Source organism: Lithobates pipiens, unplaced genomic scaffold, assembly GCF_037356315.1.
Source record: "Lithobates pipiens isolate NorthernLeopardFrog02 unplaced genomic scaffold, aLitPip1_a1.2 Scaffold_19, whole genome shotgun sequence".
NCBI lineage: Eukaryota > Metazoa > Chordata > Amphibia > Anura > Ranidae > Lithobates > Lithobates pipiens.
This window is the reverse complement of record NW_027507764.1, coordinates 550,690,553-550,710,998: the sequence shown is the minus strand read 5'-3', so window position 1 is coordinate 550,710,998 and position 20,446 is coordinate 550,690,553.

Below are 20,446 nucleotides of genomic sequence, written 5' to 3'. Positions count from 1 at the left end.
GAGCCTCCTCCACATGCCCCTTCCCCTGACTTCTCTGTCAAGATCAATGGCACATCTATCAGTCCGTCCCCACATGCCAGGGTGCTAGGGGTAACCTTAGACTCTCAACTGTCCTTTCAGGCCCACATACAATCCCTGTCCAAATCATGCCACCTTAGTCTCCGCAACATTTCCAGAATACACCCCTTTTTAACTAATGACACCTCCAAGCTTCTAATTCACTCCCTGGTCACCTCTCATCTCGACTACTGCAACTCCCTCCTCATTGGATTACCTCTACATAGACTATCCCCCCTTCAGTCCATAATGAATGCTGCTGCAAGACTCATCCATCTTACCAACCTTTCAGTGTCCTCCACCCCTCTGCCAATCCCTCCACTGGCTTCCCCTCGCCCAACAAATAAAATTCAAAGTACTAACAATAATTTACAAAGCCATCCATAACTCTGCCCCCAGCTACATCACTAACCTAGTCCCAAAATACCAACCAAGCCGCTCTCTTCGGTCCTCCCAAGACCTCCTGCTCTCTAGCTCCCTTGTCACCTCCTCCTATGCTCGCCTCCAGGATTTCTCCACAGCTTCTCCCATTCTTTGGAACTCTCTACCCCAATCTGTCCTACTGTCCCCTAATCTATCCATCTTTAGACGATCTCTGAAAAACCTCTTTAAAGAAGCCTATGCTGCTTCTAACTAATACTGTTTTACTTCCTCCATCAGCTCATCCCCACAGCTATTACCCTTTGTATCAAATGACCCTTCCTTTTTAGATGGTAAGCTCTAATGAGCAGGGCCCTCTGATTCCTCTTGTACCAAATTGTAATGTAACTGTAATGTCTGTGTAAACTGTTGGCGCTATATAAAACCTGTATAATAATAATAATAATAATAATACATAAGTATTCACCCTTTCCAAGTAAAAGCTGTGTTCCATTTCAAATGCCACTTTATGCATTGACATACTTCCATAGACCCAGTCTGTCCAGACATTATGGCCACCTGCTGACTTGGCACCATCCACATGCTCTTCAGTATGACACAGAAGTTAAAGTGGTTATAAACCCTTTACAACCACTTTAACCTACAGGTAAGCTTAGATTAAGGCTTAACTGTAGGTGCTTGAAATATCTCCAAGACCTGCACGGTCTAAGGAGATATTTGCAAATCGCCGTACGGCGATTTCTTCTGTGCATGCACTGGAGTTAGAAAGGGCACGCTGTGCCATTTCTAGCTCGGGTCATGCCGTTAAAGGCGGCTCCCAGCCAGTCACAGAGCTGGAGTTCGCACCCCCTGGAAGGAAGAGGGGTGAAGAATGGACACTCGCTATTAGCGAGGAAGGCGGGGACATCACGGGCTTCTCCTGCAGGTAAGTGACACATAATGGACTACTATGCGATTCATAGTAGCCCATTATGCTTTACCTTTGCAGGAAAACAAAGAGGAAGTAACCCCATCAGGGTTTACTTCCTCTTTAAATCAAACACAATTTTTCTTTAGATGTTTTAGTATGCAGGATGATTTTTCAGACTTTTCTATTGTAAGAAGGCAATGACTTTCCTTTGCCGATTACTAACACTAACAGAGGGAACATGGAAGAAATGGGGAGTTTCTAGGTAATAATGAGCCAACTGGCACTAAAACGAAAGAGGCTAGAGGGACAAACCAAATCACATAGTAAACAAACTGTGGCAGCCCAAAATCATTAATGGATGTCAGCATAATGCAAAACAATGATAATCTCATGTATTTCAATAAAACACACAAAAGATACACGAAAAAGGGGCAGAACAAGCCTTGTTTGAGATTTTATATTGTGACAGGGTCTCTTTAATCCTGAATGGTTGTTATTTGTTACTGCAAAAGAATAATAATTATTATTATTATTATTATTCATGATTTATATGGCGCCAACAGTTTACGCAGCGCTTTACAATGTATAGGGGGACAACACAATTACATAATAATTAACCCTTTTATTAAAGATAGCCCTAGATCTTTTTTATTAAATTCTATTTGTTCTACCTATTCTACCTAGACCTTTTAATCCCCTTATGCCACGTACACATGATCGGAATTTTGGTCGGAAAAAGCTCTGATGGTTTTCCCAACGGAATTCCGATGGGATTTCGCTCAAGCTGTCTTGCATACACACGGTCACACCAAAATTCCGACCGTCAAGAACACGGTGACGTACAACGCGTGCAACGGGACTAGATAATGGAAGTTCAGTAGCTTCCGTCTCGTAGTCGAATCTGAGCATGTGTGAGTTTTCGCACGTTGGAATTGCATACACGCGATCGGAATTTCCTTTGGAAAAATTGAGAACCTGCTCTCAATCTTTGGCTGGTGGAAATTCACACACATACACACGGTCGCATTTTCCGACGAAAAGCTCTCTTTTGCTGGCCGAAATTCCGACCGTGTGTATGCGGCATTAGTTGTAAATCCAGACATATCATTTGTCTGACCATTTTCTGACATGAGTTAATGGGAGGGAAACTAGTGAAACAGGAAACTATTTCAAAGGAATTAATTCAATTTAGTTTTAACCAGAAATTAAAAAAAAAAAAAAAAATGATGAATCTATTCCCTTTTCTTTTTCTCTAAAGTGTTTTTGTAGAGCATGCAGAGTAATTCTGATATAGAATTACTACTTAACTTGTGGGCTTCTTCTAAATAACTGCTGGACTTAAAGAGGGACATTAATGTTTGGACAATAAATTTAATTTATATAGCTTGCATTGAACATCTGTGTTGGGCTTTCTGCCCTGAGAAGATTAAATCACACAAGACGGGAGAACAATTCCGAACTGATCTTGTCTCGTATCTCCAGTAAATGTAACGCAGAGTCAATGACAGGTCAGAACAACATTAAGCGTTGGTCCTATGTAAAACGCATCAGTCATTTTGAAATCTAGTTCTTTCTGTAGAAGTCTGCAACAAGCAGGAGAGAAGAGATAGAAGACTCATGTGCATGGGTGTATATGGCTGTACAGCGTAAAATACAGCCATGTTTCAGTACCCAGGAGCCACAAGGGTTGTGTACAAATTGGCAGAACGTTTATGAAGAAAATGGGTATATTTTATCATTTCAGTTTTTGTTTTTTTCGTTATGAGGCAGTTTCCAAATGAGCAGAGATCAATATCTTCATTTAAAGCATTTGTTAACCCTGTATCACCTAAAAAAAACCTGGCTGATCCTGCCTGGCTATACCCTCCCCCTGTAAACTGACCACGGTTTATCATGGCTGCTGATCGCTGACACCGTGGTCAGTTTGCGTGCCTCCGTCAGCCACAGCCTGCTCATTAGGAAACAAGGGGAATTATATGAAGTAGTGAAAGTGGGTTAACAAACAATTTAAGTTTCCCACCATAAGACATTCTGTTTTTCTCAACTGGAACTGCTGAGGGTCTATAAACAAGACTGTTGCTTACAGAACTCATGAAAGGAACAATGGGTTTAAAATATACTTACACACCTGGAACCAAACACAAACTGACCAATATTTACAAGGATGTGGAGTGCAAAGACACTGTGGGGTTGATTTACTAAAGGCAAATAGACTGTGCACTTTGCAAAGGGCAGTTGCTCCAGAGCTTAGTAAATGAGGTAAAGCTTCCCTTTGCGAAGAATATCCAATCACATGCAAGGAAAATAACAAAAACAGCTTCTTTGCTTGCACATGATTGGATGATGAAAGTCAGCAGAGATTCTGCTCATATACTAGGCTCTGGTGCAATTGCTCTTACAGAGTGCAAATGCACTTTGCAAGTGCATAATCTATTTGCCTATTAGTAAATCAACCCCTATGTGCGTAGTACAGGTAGACTTGTGGACACAACAGATGAACAAGCATCTAGGCATGCAGACTGCTTCTACAAACATTTGTGAAAGAATAGGTCGCTCTCAGGAGCTTAATGAATTCAAGCGTGGTACCATGATAGGTTGCCACCTGTGCAAAAAGTCCATCTGTGACATTTCCTTGCTATTAAACATACGGTGCCTTGAAAAAGCATTCATACCTCTTAAAATTTTCCACATTTTGTCATGTTACAACCAAAAATGTAAATGTAATTTATTGGGACTTTATGTGATAGACCAACACAAAGTGGCACATAATTGTAAAGTAGAAGGAAAATCATAAAAGGTTTTCAAAATATTTTACTAATAAATATGTGAAAAGTGTGGCGTGTATTTTTATTCAGCCCCCTTTACTCTGATACCCCTAACTAAAATCTAATGTAACCAATTACCTGCAAAAGTCACCTAATAGTAAATAGAGTCCACCTTTGTGTAATGTAATCTCAGTTTAAATGCAGCTGTTCTGTGAAGCCCTCAGAGGTTTGTTAGAGAACCTTAGTGAACAAACAGCATCATGAAGACATCATAAAGGCCAAGGAACACACCAGACAGGTCAGGGATAAAGTTGTGGAGAAGTTTAAAGCTGGGTTAGGTTATAAAAAAATATCCCAAGCTTTGAACATCTCACGGGACACTGTTCAATCCATCAACCTAAAATGGAAAGAATATGGCACAACTGCAATTCTACCAAGACATGGCCGTCCACCTAAACTGACAGGCTAGACAAGGAGAGTATTAATCAGAGAAGCAGCCAAGAGGCCCATGGTAACTCTGGAGGAGCTGCAGAGATCCACAGCTCAGGTTGGAAAATCTGTCCACAGGACAACTATTAGCCCTTGTACACACGGTCGGAGAATCCGTCGGAATGTGTCCTATCGGACCGTTTTGTCGGATAATCCGACTGTGTGTGGTATGCATCGGACTGTTTCCGTCGGAATATCCGTCGGACCAAATTTTCCAACTTGCTGGAAATATTTTCCGACAAACTCCGATCATGTGTAGAGAATTCCGATCGGACAAAGTGCCACGCATGCTCAGATCAAATTTCTACACCAAAGCTATTGGCTACTAGCCTGAACGTAGTCCCGTCGTAACGAAATAACGTCATCACGGTCTGAACGATTGGATTTTCCGACAACTTCGCTCGACCGTGTGTATGCAACAGTTTCAGACAAGATCCGTCGGACAAAATCCGACGGACAGAATCCGTCGGATTTGGTTGTCGGAATCTCCGACAGTGTGTACAAGGGCTTAGTCGGGCATTCCACAAATCTGGTCTTTATGGAAGAGTGGCAAGAAGAAAGCCATTGTTGAAAGAAAGCCATAAAGCCTCATACACATGATCGGACTTTGTACAAACGTTCCCATGGACTTTTGTACAAAAGGCGTTCGTCATAAGTTTGTTTTGCATACACACGATCTGACTTTTTAGGCAACAAACACTAACATAGTGACGGTTCAGCGTACTGACGACACTTCAAAAGAGGACGTTCAATTACTCCAGCGCCATCTTTGGTCAACTTCTGTATTGTTGTCTGATCTTTTGCATTGGTTCTGAGCATGCCTGTTTGTACTTTGTACAAACGTCCGATAGTTTTGTGTACACACGGACTTTGCTCCATCGGACTTATGCTGTCAAAAAGTTTGTCCGTTCGCACAGCCAACAAAAGTTTGATGAAAACCGAAAAAGTTTGTCCGATGGAGCGTACACATGGTCAGATGTTGCTCCAAAACAGCTAATTTGCATGTTTCTTGACAAAAAGTCCTATCATGTGTACGGGCCTTAAGAAGTCCTGTTTGCAGATTTCTAGAAGCCATGTGGGGAACACAGCAAATATGTGGAAGAAGTTGCTTTGGTCAGATGAGACCAAAATTTAACTTTTTGGCCTAAAAGCAAAATGCTATGTGTGGCGGAAAACTAACACTGCACATCACCCTGAACACACCACCCCCACTGTGAAACATGGTGGAGGCAACATCATGTTATGGGGATGCTTGCCTTTCACAGGGACATGGAAGCTGGTCATTGTTGATGGGAAGATGGGTGAAGCCAAATACAGGGCAATCTTAGAAGAAAACCTATTATGCCGCGTACACACGATTGGAATCATCAAAAGACCAATGAGAGCTTTTCATCGGAAAATGCGACTGCGTGTGTGCTCCATTGGAATTTAGGTGGCCAAATTCCCATCAGCAAAAATTTGAGAGCATTTTCTCAATTTTTCAGACGGAAAATTTTTTTTTTTCATATCTGAAATTCCGATCGTGTGTATGCAATTGCAACTCGCAAAAACTCATGCATGCTCAGATTCAAGTACAAGATGGAAGTTATTGGCTACTGGGTATTGAACTTCCTAGTCTAGTTTTCCTATCAGGCGTCCAATCATAGCAGAGGGAGGGAAGAGAGAAGGGGAGAAGACATCGAGGAGCATCCAGGAGCATGGAGGACACGGCTCACCACCATCAACCACTGCCCCACCGAGAGACAAGGTAAGTGCCGGGCAGATGGCGGGTGGGGGGGGCACACTGGCGGCATTTGATGGGCACAGTGGGAGCATTTGATATGGCACAGTGGCTGCGTTTAATGGGCACAGTGGCTGTGTTTGACGGCACAGTGGCAGCAATTGTTGGGGACAGTGGTTGCATTTAATGGCACAGTGGCAGCAATTGATGGGCAAGTGCCGGGCAGACGGTGGGCGGGGGGCATACTGGCAGCATTTGATGGGCACAGTGGGAGCATTTGATATGGCACAGTGGATGCGTTTGATGGCATAGTGGAGGCAATTGAAGGGCACAGTGGCTGTGTTTGATGGCACAGTGAGGCTGCAATTGATGGGGTCTTAATTCAGAATTTTTCAGTTTGTTTGCCCCCCCCCCCCAAAAAAAAATATTTTTGAGCATCAGCCACCTCGCCTATGGACGTGGAGACTGTATGTGCCCGGGTATAGCATAGCGTGATAGATCAGATGCCTAAAAATTCCAGTTACGATGGTTGCTGGTTTTTGTATCCCAGTTACAAAAAGGCAGAAGGTTCTTTATCTTAATGCAGTCTATGCATTAAGATAAAAATACTTTTGTGTGTAGCAGCCTCCCCAGCACCCCCTAATTACTTACCTGAGCCCCATCTCTCTGCAGCGATGTCCATGAATGTCTAAGCCGTCTGGGACACTCCACCTGATTGGCTGAAATAAAGCAGCGGCACCATTGGATCCCGTGGCTGTCAATCAAAGTCAGTCAGCCAATCAGGGGAGAGAGGGGGTGGGCCGGGTCAGGGCTCCATGTCTGAATTGACACATGAAGCTATGGCTCAGCTCCAGTGCCCCCATAGGAAGTTGCTGACTGTGGGGGCACTTGACAGGAGGGAAGGGCAGGAGCAGCAAAGAGGGACCCAAGAAGAGGAGGAGCCAGGCTACTCTGTGCAAAATGAACTGCACAGAGGCTTTTTTTTAACCACTTCCCATCCCGCGTATTGCAATATGATGACCACAGGTGGGCATCATATGACGTCCTCGGCTTCCCGACGGCGTAGGGGACGCATGCCCGCCGCATCACTCAGGAGCTGATGCACGTGCCTGGAGGCCACGATGTCTGCCGAGCACCCACGATTGCTGGACACAGGGCAGGAACGTAGATCTGGGTGTGTAAACACCCAGATCCAACACCCAGATTCACGTCCTGTCAGGGGAGAGGAGACGGATTGTGTGTTCCTAGTATATAGGAGTACCGATCGGTCACCCCCCCCAGTCAGTGCCCTCCCCCCTACAGATAGAATCACTCCCTAGGTAACACATTTAATCCCTTGATCGCCCCCTACTGTTAACCCCTTCCCTGCCAGTGACATTTATACAGTAATCAGTGCATATTTATAGCAGTGATCGCTGTATAATTGTCAATGGTCCCAAAATAGTGTCAAAAGTGTCCAATATGTTCACCACAATGTCACAGTCCTGACAGAAGTCCCAGATCGCCACCATTACTAGTAAAAAAAAAAAAAGTAATAATAAAAAACATATCCCCTATTTTGTAGACACTATAACTTTTGTGCAAATCAACCAACATACGCTTATTGCGATTTTTGTTTACCAAAAATATGTAGAAGAATAGTATAGCGGTGGCTCCTGAAGAGCACGCGCTATGGGTTTTTCAAAGTTAAAGTTATGTCTGAACTGCAGTTTGGTTTAGGTACAATTGTCTAAATTTAGACTTCGGCATCAGTCTGACTGGACTGTGAGATGTTCAGCCTGGCCACAGGGGGCACTGTCTCTTCTGGCAGGCATGGAACTATGGTCTGGTTAGGTGCTTAAGTTACTCTCTCTCAGAGCCCGCCCAGTGGGATTGGCGCTTTCGCTGTGCTTTCTGGGAGAGGGTATTTAAGATGTGGAGGTCACGTGGTTCGGGGTGTGTGATGTACTGACTTCATGGTCCTGGTCCTCCTGACCAGCCCCCAGGAAGGCTATGACCTGAGGTGCGCATCCACCCAATTTTGATGTCTTGGGGCTGGCTAGCCCGAGGCAAGGAAACTGAAGGAGGATTCTGAGGTGGTTGAGTGCCGTCTCTGGTTTGGGAGAAACCCAGTGACTTCAAGCATTCCAGGGAAGGACTCTTCAGAAGAAGGCCACGTACGGGTTGGTTTCTTAGTAAGAGCCTGGAAGGGCTGAAGTACCCAAGAGAATCCGGTCTCGTGGATATCGCCAAGCTAGCTGAAAGATCCAGGTATCCTACGAGTGTTCTTCAAGTTTAGTTTCCCTACGTGTTCTACAACAACGTCTGTGGCAGAGACTTGTTCCTGAGTAAGCACCTTGTTGGCTGCTAGACCTTGTGAGAGAAGGACTGTCCAACTTGAGTGAACATCCAGTTGTGAATGACTATTCTCTGGATGCAGTCAAAGTAAGCTCTTCAACATTTTGCGCAGAGGGGATCAAATACTTGCTTGACCTTTCTTCAGTCTTACCTCTGGATTTCTCTGTTGCCAAACCTCTGCCTGAACTTGACCATTCTTAGTAATATCTCTGATGTACCTTGATTCCTCTGTATCTGATAGATGTGCATTCGTTTTCGTCCGAATGCATTTTCATCCGAATTTCAGGTATTTTCGTTTTCGTTTTGACAAACGATAACGAAAGTGCAGAATCCGAAAAACGAAAGATCCGACATAAATAAATGCTATAGTTTCTTTTTCGTTGTTGCAACAGTTCGATATAGAATAGGAGATTCAACGTGAGTCTGACAATAACAATCTGTGTCTATAGAATCTGTGGTCGAATGTGCCTAACCTTACCTCTATTAGTCCAAGATTATATAGAGAAAATATTCGACAGAGAGAAAATATTCGACATAGATAGGAAAAGATTTGACAGAGAGAAAAGATTCTAAAGTGCTAATTTTAAAGGCTAATATGCAATTTACTGTCCTAAAAAGTGTCTGGGGACCCGGGTCCTGCCCCAGGGAAATGGATCAATGGAAAAAAAAAGTTTTAAAAACGGCCGTTTTTTTCAGGAGCAGTGATTTTAACAATGAAGTGAAACAATAAAAGTGTAATATTCCTTTAAATTTCGTACCTGGGGGTGTGTATAGTATGCCTGTGAAGGGGCGCATGTTTCCCGTGCTTAGAACTGTCCCTGCACAAAGTGTCATTTCTGCAGGAAAAAAGTCATTTAAAATCACTCGCGGCTATAATGAATTGTCAGCTCCCATAATACAGAAAACACTCATTGAAAGTCATTGATAAAAAAGAAAAGTGTGCGGTTCCCCCAATTCAATTACCAGGCCCTTCAGGTCTGGTATGGATATTAAGGGGAACCCTGCGTCAAATTAAAGAAAAATTGACATGGGGGTCCCCCTAAAAATCCACACCAGACCCTTTATCCGAGCACGCAACCTGGCAGGCCGCAGGAAAAGAGGGGGGGACAAGAGAGCGCCCCCCCCCTCCTGAACCGTACCAGGCCACATGCCCTCAACATTGGGAGGATGCTTTGGGGTCCCCCCAAAGCACCATGTCCCCATGTTGATGGGGACAAGGGCCTCATCCCCACAACCCTGGCCGGTGGTTGTGGGGGTCTGCGGGCGGCAGGCTTATCAGAATCTGGAAGCCCCCTTTAACAAGTGGACCCCCAGATCCCACCCCCCTGTTTGAAATGGTAAGGGTGTACCCCTACCATTTCACAAAGAAAGTGTAAAAAATAGTTAAATAAGACAAACACACTTTTGAAAAAGTCCTTTATTAAAAATAAAAAATAAAATAAAAAAAGATTCCAGCGGTGGTAATCCACTCTTGCTATCCAGCAACGGATGATCATCTCTCCGGGGTCCAGCGATGGCTGATCTGATCCAGCGCAGCGAATTCATCCATCTTCTGTCTCCACGGAGGAGACACTGCGGGAACCCGGCGGCCTGACGTTTGTTATATGCGGAGGGTGGGGCCATCTGTCACCTGACCCCGCCCCCCTCTGATGTAACGGAAACCTGCGTGCACAGGTACACTGCAGCCTGCCAGGTTGCGTGCTCGGATAAAGGGTCTGGTATGGATTTTTAGGGGGACCCCCTCGTCAATTTTTTTTATTTGGCGCAGGGTTCCCCTTAATATCCATACCAGACCTGAAGGGCCTGGTAATTGAATTTGGGGGAACCCCACGCTTTTTTTTAATCAATGACTTTCAATGAGTGTTCTCTGTATTACGGAGCCGACAATTCATTATAGCCGCGAGTGATTTTAAAGGACTTTTTTTCCTGCAGAAATGACACTTTGTGCAGGGACAGTTCTAAGCACGGGAAACATGCGCCCCTTCACAGGCATACTATAGACACCCCCCCAGGTACCAAATTTAAAGGAATATTAAACTTTTATTGCTTCACTTTAATCATTATTAAAATCACTGCTCCCGAAAAAATGGCTGTTTTTAAAAGTTTTTTTTGCATTGATGACCCAGGACCCAGGTCCCCAAACACTTTTTAGGACAGTAACTTGCATATTAGCCTTTAAAATTAGCACTTTAGATTTTGAACGTTGGAATCCCATAGACTTTAATAGGGTTCTAAAGTTCACATTAAGTATGCTATATATTAGCTCCGTCGAATCTTCTTTATACATTTGACAGACACCATAAGGCTTCAAAGACAGATTCGACCGTAATTCATGTGGATTTTCGGACTAATGCAATTTTGAACGAAAAACAAAATAAATAAAAACTAATTTCGGGAGTAACTGAATACATTTATTTTTCGGACGAAAACGAAATTCTGAAACGAAATATTTCACTCTGCACATGTCTAGTATCTTACCTGGCTTGTCTCACTATGCACCTTGCTCCAGCCTCCGCGTTCCTGCATCCACGGTACCCAGCAACAGCAACCTACCTGCATCTGCAAGACCCCTGCATCCACAACTGTCCACAGCCACTAGCCCTAGCTCCACTACCTCTGCTGACTGATACAAGTGTCCCCTGCTACAGAGAACACCACAGGCACCCCACTCCCACTGTGCTCTCCCGGCCGCTGTTGCAAACTCAGTGGTCCTTGAACCAGCGCTGTACGAGAGGCCTTTCTTGCTTATCAGACTATACCTTAAGGCAGGGGTGCCCAACCAGTGGCCCGGGGGAGCCCTCTGATGTGGCCCGTGACCTCCTTCTGTGGGATGGCAGATTGGCAAGCTCAGATCATGGGTTGCAGACCCGCCATCCCAGAGCATCTGTGTTATTAATTAAGCTGGCAAAGCAAGCAGCTGTGGAGTAGAGCTGTAAAAGCTGATGCTTCCTGTATAGCGCCGTCTCTTGCCACAGGCGAAGTGATACCAAATGCACTCTGCCGGGGACAGCAACAGCAGGCGATATCTGAATGGAAGATTGTTATTAAAGGTCAGTTTATTACTAAAATTGCAGTGTATATATGGGCATATCTGCGCAGTGGTTACTGGGCTGCTTTCAAACTGATCCACAGGTACAGCGCACCTTCAGGTTACCTGCACTGAGGCATAGACTTCTGTTATTACCTGCGGGTTTGGTAAGCTTTCAGAAAGCGCACCACACCTGCAGGCTATAACAGAAGTCTATGACAAAGTGTAGCTAACCCACAGGAAAAACACAGGTGCACTGCTCTGCATTAGTGTGAAAGGCCCCTTTCACACAATCAATACAACTCAATCGGACCCTCCAGTCACCTCTATGAAATGGCATATGTAAACGGATTTGTGTCATTTTTACACCCGCCTACCTCCAATCTGATTTGATAACAAAAAACAAAAGGGGATCAATCACCTTCCGTCAGGGTGGATCGGAGGTCCCATAGAGTAGAGTGCACGGACCTGTCATCTGCCTGCTCTGCTCATTGTGGCCCGTGATCGGTTACCAAGTCGCTTAAGTGGCCCTCACTCTTCAAAAGGTTGGGCACCCCTGCCTTAAGGTAAATGACAGGTGCTCTCTCATTAACTCCCTCAGTGACAAGAGGAAGAACTTTCCTAAACAATTTAATAAAATCCTCTCTCCACTTCTCCTACTGCACAGCATATTTTGGGAAATGTAGTGTAACCATTATAGTGTAGTCATTATATGGCTGCTGTCTCAAACTACAACTCCCAGGATTCTCAAGGCTCTGCATAAAAGTCTATGGGCTTGCTTAGCTTTAGCTCTTCCCCTGCTGGCTGGAGGAGGATGGTGCAGCATAAGATCAGTATCTCAGTAGAGGGAGAGAAGAATAAAGGGAAAAATCTCCATATTGCTGAGCCTAGCACCTGGCTACATATTTGTATACATACAGTATATAATTGTATTAAGTAGTAGCTTTTCAATTTACTGCAAAATGAGCAAATTAATAAAGCATCTAGAGTATGCATTATGTAAATGAAAATAATTTTTTAACTTTATTCATTTTGTTTCCGTTCATTTTACTGACTATACAGACAAAACATTGAACTAAAGCAAAGACATTAATGTGAGTTCTATGCCCCTAGAACAACAAAAATTCAGCTTGCTGGAAAATAATTATTCATGAACGTCTGTTGGCTGTTTGATGTATCTTTGTGCGCGCCGACCATCTGGAAATATTAAAAATTGACTTAAAACATCTTGTCCGTTTTTTTTCATGTGAAATAATTAAGAATCTTTAGAGAATCCCCAAGGAGAAAAGGAAGACAGGAAAAAAAAGTAAGATCCATTTGATTCGTGAACTGGAAGTGACAAAATACAAAAGGAAGCAAACTCTCTGTCGCTAGAAAGTCAAGAATGTCTCCTTTAAATGACGCTGGTTTTCCCCCGTGTATCAAAATCAAAGCAAAACTGGTTCCCACACTGATTATTTTATTACTATTAATTTGTTCTATAATTGATGTAAAACTTGGAGTACACATACCTATGGGCTGCATATTTTTAAAGTGAAACAGCGGGCAAAATTGAAAACACACACAGTTGTGAGAAAAAAAAAAAGTAAAACCCATGGAAATGGTTCATCATATTTGAACTTACAAACATTCAGTCTTCATACAAATAACCAACCACAAATGAAGGTGAAATACTTGAACAGATGTCACATAAAACTGACATGGTGTATTCATTTTTATAATTCAAATTAAGGAAAGTGCAGATTTGTCACATGGAAACACCAATGAACACTCCTACATTTACCATCACTTGAAATCTGGTGTTCTAGATTACGTGCCAATGATTGGAACCTTCTTAGCCCTTGTACACATGGTCGGAAATTCCGACCACAAAATGCGTTGGATTTTGTCCAAAACTGGTGTTGCATACACACGGTCGGACAAAGTTGTCGGAAAATCCGATCGTTCGGAAAGTGATGACGTTATTTAGTTACGACGGGACTACGCTCAGGCTAGTAGCCAATAGCTTTGGTCTAGGAATTTGATCTGAGCATGCAAAGTCGCATCGGATCATGTTGTCGGAAAATTTTTATATCCAGCTCTCAAACTTTGTTGGTCGGACATTCTGACGGAAAAAGTCAGATGAAGCCCACACACGGTCGGATTATCCGACAACACGGTCCGATCGGACATTTTCCGTAGGAATATCCGACCGTGTGTACAAGGGCTTAGGGGGTAGTGTGAGTGGAATCTGTCTTATTTAAACCTTAGATAACTAGGGTTTGGTGTTCTCTTTACTGTTGATGTGTACGGTATCATCGTGCCAAGATCAATAGACATCTCTAATGTCTCATACACACGGTTGGACTTTCCGACCACAAAATCTGTCAGATTTTTTCCGACAGATTTTGTCCGAAACTAGTCTTGCATACACACGGTCGCACAAAAGTTGGCGGAAAATCTGATCGGTCTGAACAAAGTTGACGTTATACATGTACGACGGGACTACATAGAGGCCAGTAGCCAATAGCTTCCATCTCCAATTTTTTTTTCTGAGCATGCGTGCCACTTTGTACATCGGAATTCTCTACACGTTGTTGTCGGAAAATTTTAAATCCAGCTCTCATGCCCCATACACATTCCGACCACAAAATCCATCGGATTTTTTCCGATGGATTTTGGCCAAAACTTGTGTTGCATACACACGGTCGCACAAAGTTTTCAGAAAATCTGATCGTTCTGAACGAGGTGACGTCAAACACGTACGTCGGGACTATAAACCGGCCAGTAGCCAATAGCTTTGGTCTCTTAGTTTATACTGAGCATGCATGGCACTTTGTCCGTCGGAATTGTCTACACATGATCGGAATTTAAATGATCGAATTTTGTTGTCGGAAAATTTTAGATCCTGCTCTCAAACTTTGTGCGTCGGAAAATCTGATGGAAAAAGTCAGATGGAGCCCACACACAGTCAGATTTGCCGTCGGAAAGTCCGACCGTGTGTACAGGGCATCAAACTTTTTCCGTCGGAAATTCGGACAGAAAAAGTCCAATAATGAACACACACAATCGGATTTTTCGACAACATAATCCGATCAGACTTTTTCTGTCGGAATTTCCGACCGTGTGTATGGGGTATATGGCCTCATTAACACATGCGGTGCTGTCTGAAGAACAATATGAGATGAATCAAATCCAACATTTGTCATCAGGTGGGGCCTTTTGGTAGAACAGACTTTAGTAACTTATTTTGCCAAAAACCTTTACCAACCCAAGATATTACCTTTTTAATTTGCACACTGACTGTGGTGCATGGAGCCAGTTGCTGAGATAATGTAAATACAGTATGTATGCGTAGAACTTACATTATCTGCACCGCAATGGACAAAGTAAGAAGGAAGAGGACCCAGGAGAAGAGAAAGATAACATGGCGGTATGGAGTGGAGGGAGCTCAGACCTCACATTGCTGGAGGAGAATACACCCAGGAGAAGGTGCGTGTAGCTCTTACCCCAAAGGATCCACTGATTCTCGGGTCCCATGTTTTCTATGCCCACAACTTTGCAAGTATCACCAAGCACTCTAACACACCTTGACTGAAGGGAGAATATTTTTTGGCAAATATATACAGTATACCAACGGTACCAACAGTTAAAAAGAAAGAAACAGTAGTGACTACACAACAAATATAAAACAATGGCAAATAAAATACACATTTGGTAACAAACAAGTGGAACAGATAGTAACCCCTACATGTTTGTCACATCCTCCATGTTTTCCTATTAACCTGTTGGGCACCGAGTGCTGGGTCACATGGAAGACCTACCCCACGTGGGTTCTTCTGGGCTATGTTAGGCACTTGGTTACAGGGTCACTATACACACTCGCATGGGGTACTATTTTTTGTAAGTAGTTAAACCATTTTTTAGTCCTGAATAAATGAGAAATGGACACTGTCGACAAGAGTTTATAAAATGTCTAATATTTAAGGGCAAATTTTTATATTCTGATGTGGTCAAACAAGTGTACAATACAAAAATTGTGCCTAACAGTGGTTTTATTGCAAATGGAAATGTATCCAATTGTGTTTTATTTAGTCTTTTATTAATTTTTTGTACCGTTCATAAATGGTATGTACAGGTGCATCTCAAAAAATTAGAACATCATCAAAAGAATTTATTTTAGTAATTAAATTTCAAGCATTTCTTTCTTTTAATTTTGATCGTTATGGCTTACAGCTAGTGAAAACCCAAGATTCAGTATGTCAGAAAATTTGAATATTTTGAAAAAGTTCAATATTGTAGACTCATGGTGTCAAGCTCTAATCAGCTAATTAACTCAAAACACATGTAAAGGTTTCCTGAGCCTTTAAATGGTCTCTCAGTCTGGTTCATTGGTTCAGTAGGTTGCACAATCATGGGGAAGACTGCTGCTGACTTGACAGTTGTCCAGAAAACAGTCATTGACACCCTCCACAAGGAGGGCAAGTCACAAAAGGTCATTGCTACAGACGCTGACTGTTCACAGTGCTGTATCCAAGCATATTATGGAAAGTTGAGCAAAAGGAAAAAGCGTAGTAGAAAAAGATGCACAAGCAACAGGGATAACCGCAGCCTTGAGAGGATTGGAAGCAAAGGCCATTCAAGGATTTGGTGGAGATTCACAAGGAGTAGACATTGGCTGGTGTCAGTGCTTCACGAGCCACCACACACAGATGTATCCAGGACATGGGCTACAACTGTCGCATTCCTTGTGTCAAGCCATTCCTTAACCAAAGATAACGTCAAAAGCATCTTATCTGAGCTAAGGAGAAAAAGGACTGGACTGTTGCTCAGTAGTCCAAAGTCCTCTGTTCAGATGAAAGTAAATTTTGCATTTCATTTGGAAATCATAGTCCCAGAGTCTGGAGAAAAGAGTGCAGAGGCCCAGAATCCAAGTTGTATGAGGTCCACTGTGAAGTTTCCACAGTCAGTGATAATTTGGGGAACCATGTCATCTGCTGGTGTTGATCCACTGTGTTTTATCAAGTCCAAAGTTCAGCCCTCTACCAGGAAATTTTCAGAGCACTTTATGCTTTTCTCTGCTGAGCAGCTTTATGGAGATGCTGATTTCATTTTCCAGCAGGACTTGGCACCTGCTCACACTGCCAAAAGTACCAATACCTGGTTTAACCAACTGCCGCACAACGATTTATGTCGGCAGAATGGCACGGGCAGGCATATTGGCGCACAGGTACGTCCATGCCTGTCTGCGGGAGTGTGGCCCGATCGCCCCCCCCCCGGTGCCTGTGGCTGTCGGAATCCGTTCAGGAGCGATCCGAGATGAGGGGGGGCATTCATTCATGGCCACCCCCTCGCGATCGCTCCTGACGAATGAAATGCTTCCACTGCTCCTGTAACATAAACAGGAGCAGCGGAAGTGATGCAATCTCTCCTCGTGCCAGTCTTTTTCTTTCCGGCGCCGAGGAGAGAAGATCACAGTGAGTTGCACCAACACTACACGGTACAGTAGAACACCCTAGGCACACTTTTCACCCCCCATCACCCCCCGATCTCCCCCCAATCACCCCCCTGCACCCCTAGTCACAGTGACACCAATTGCAGTTTTTTTTATTGATTATTGCATTGGTGTCATTTGTGACTGCAATAACTGTTAGGGCAGTTAGGGTTAGCCCCCTTTAGGTCTAGGGTACCCCCCTAACCCCCTAATAAAGGTTTAACCCCGTGATCACCCCCGTCACCAGTGTCACTAAGCGATAATTTTTCTGATCGCTGCATTAGTGTCACAGGTGACGCTAGTTAGGCAGGTAGGTATTTAGGTTCGCCGCAGCTTTTTATAGCATCAGGGATCCCCATATACTACCTAATAAACCCCCTGATTGCCCTTTCATCAGTGATCGTATAACTGTTACGGGTGACGCTGGTTAGTTAGTTATTTTTTTATAGTTTCAGGGCACCCGCCGTTTATTACCTAATAAAGGTTTAACCCCTGATCACCCGGCGGGTGGTATAAGTAAGGTTTTAGGGTCAGATAGGTTCTGCGTCGCTCCAGGTAGTGGAAGGTTAGTGCCAATTCATACTAACACCAACACATGCAGCATACACCTTCCTTAGTGGTATAGTATCTGAACAGATCGATATCTGATCTGATCAGATCTATACTAGCGTCCCCAGCAGTTTAGGGTTCGCAAAAATGCAGTGTTAGTGGGATCAGCCCAGATACCTGCTAGCACCTGCGTTTAGCCCCTCCGCCCAGCCCACCCAAGTGCAGTATCGATCGATCACTGTCACTTACAAAACACTAAACACATAACTGCAGATCGCTAACAGTTTTTTTGGTAGCGTTTTGATACAGTCGCTAACAGCATAGGAGCTTTTTTTACCTGTGAGTCTCACTAGTGTACCACTAATTTTACAGCCAAAATGGCAAATCGAAAGTACACTAGTGAAGAGGCCTACACGTTTCTGAGCATGACAGATAGTGAAGAGGAAGTCACTCATCTGTCAGATTCAGACTCAGAATACGATCCTGTAGAGGACAGCGGCTCCATGACAGATATCTCTGACGACGGAGATGTGGTCCCTGCTAAGGTCAGGCGTATCAGACCCTGAACTTCTTCTTCGGTTGTTGATGTGCAAGATCTGCAGGTCCCTCATATGGAGTAAAGCAGTACTAGCGCCGCTATTCCTTCTGGTGAACTGGCAAGCACCAGCGGCCTAGTACACCCTGGATTAGGGATGAGCCGAACACCCCCCGGTTCGGTTCGCACCAGAACTTGCGAACGACCCCCGCGTTCGGTACGAACGTTAGAACCCCATTGAAGTCTATGGGACTCGAACGTTCGAATTGGAAAGTGCTAATTTTAACGGCTAATATGCAAGATAGTGTGCTAAAAAGGGTTTGGCGATCTGCCTCCTGCCTCAGGGGACATGGGTCACTGCAAAAAAAAGTTTTAAAAACTACCGTTTTGGCGGGAGCACTGATTTTAATGACGATTAAAGTGAAAAAAAAAAAGTGAAATATTCCTTTAAATATGGTGCCTGGGGGGTGTCTATAGTATGCCTGTGAAGTGCCACGTGTTTCCCGTGTTTAGAACAGTCCCTGCACAAAATGACATTAAACGGAAATAACACCATTTAAAACTGCTTGCGGTTTTAATGTTATATCTGGTTCCTGCAATATGGTTGAAAATCATTCAGAAAAATGGCATGGGTAGCCCTCCCTGCCCATTACCAGCCTATTTGGGTCTTGTACGCATATTAAGGGGAACCCCGTACCCATATTAAAAAAAAGGAAATGCGTGTGGCCCCCAGGCCCTATATACTCAGAACAGCAGTATACAGGCGGTGCAAACAAGACAGGGACTGTGTAGGTTTGTTGTGTTAAGTTGAATCTGTTTGTCATTTTCAACCGGTACATTTTTAAAGTGTAGCTCCAGTCAAAAAAAATATCTTTAAGCTTTTTGGAAAACATAGGGAAGGGTTATCACCCCTGTATAATTTGTTTTGTCGTCCATCTTTTTTCATCTCACTTGCTGTTGTCTCCTTCCGTTTGCAAGTAGGAGATGTTTGTAAATTGGATGTTTGCAAGTAGGGGCCTGCCCTATATGCTCTGCAGAAATGGCGGAACAAGGTGTTGGTTTTGCAACAACATTGTAAGCCCTCAAAGTGACTCTTGGTGGCCGCTGGAGCGCCCTGCTGTGAACGATTATATCAAGAATTGTAATTACATGCCATTGTTGAACAGTGGTAGAAAAATTGACCTTTGGTGGTTGTGGTGCTGGTGCCACAACACTATAAGTCCTCACAGTTACTCTGGGTGGGCACAGGAAGGGGCCCTCCTGTGAAATATTATATCAAGAATTGTAATTACATGTCCCTGTTAAACAGGGGCAGAAAAATTGGGCCTTAGGCACTGGTGCCATCACACTGCAACCTCTGCCATACACTCTAGTTTTATTGCAGGAATTAGCCCTGCTGCAAAGCATTGCATAAAAAATTGTACTTAAACGCCCCTGTTAAACAGGGGCAGAAAAATTGGGCCTTAGGCACTGGTGCCATCACACTGCAACCTCTGCCATACACTCTAGTTTTATTGCAGGAATTAGCCCTGCTGCAAAGCATTGCATCAAAAATTTTACTTAAACGCCCCTGTTAAACGGGCAGAAAAATTGGGCCTTAGGCACTGGTGCCATCACACTGCAACCTCTGCCATACACTCTAGTTTTATTGCAGGAATTAGCCCTGCTGCAAAGCATTGCATCAAAAATTTTACTTAAACGCCCCTGTTAAACAGGGGCAGAAAAATTGGGCCTTAGGCACTGGTGCCATCACACTGCAACCTCTGCCATACACTCTAGTTTTATTGCAGGAATTAGCCCTGCTGCAAAGCATTGCATCAAAAATTTTACTTAAACGCCCCTGTTAAACAGGGGCAGAAAAAATGGGCCTTAGGCACTGGTGCCATCACACTGCAACCTCTGCCATACACTCTAGTTTTTTTGCAGGAATTTGCCCTGCTGCAAAGCATTGCATCAAAAATTGTACTTAAACGCCCCTGTTAAACAGGGGCAGAAAAATTGGGCCTTAGGCACTGGTGCCATCACACTGCAACCTCTGCCATACACTCTAGTTTTATTGCAGGAATTAGCCCTGCTGCAAAGCATTGCATCAAAAATTGTACTTAAACGCCCCTGTTAAACAGGGGCAGAAAAATTGGGCCTTAGGCACTGGTGCCATCACACTGCAACCTCTGCCATACACTCTAGTTTTATTGCAGGAAT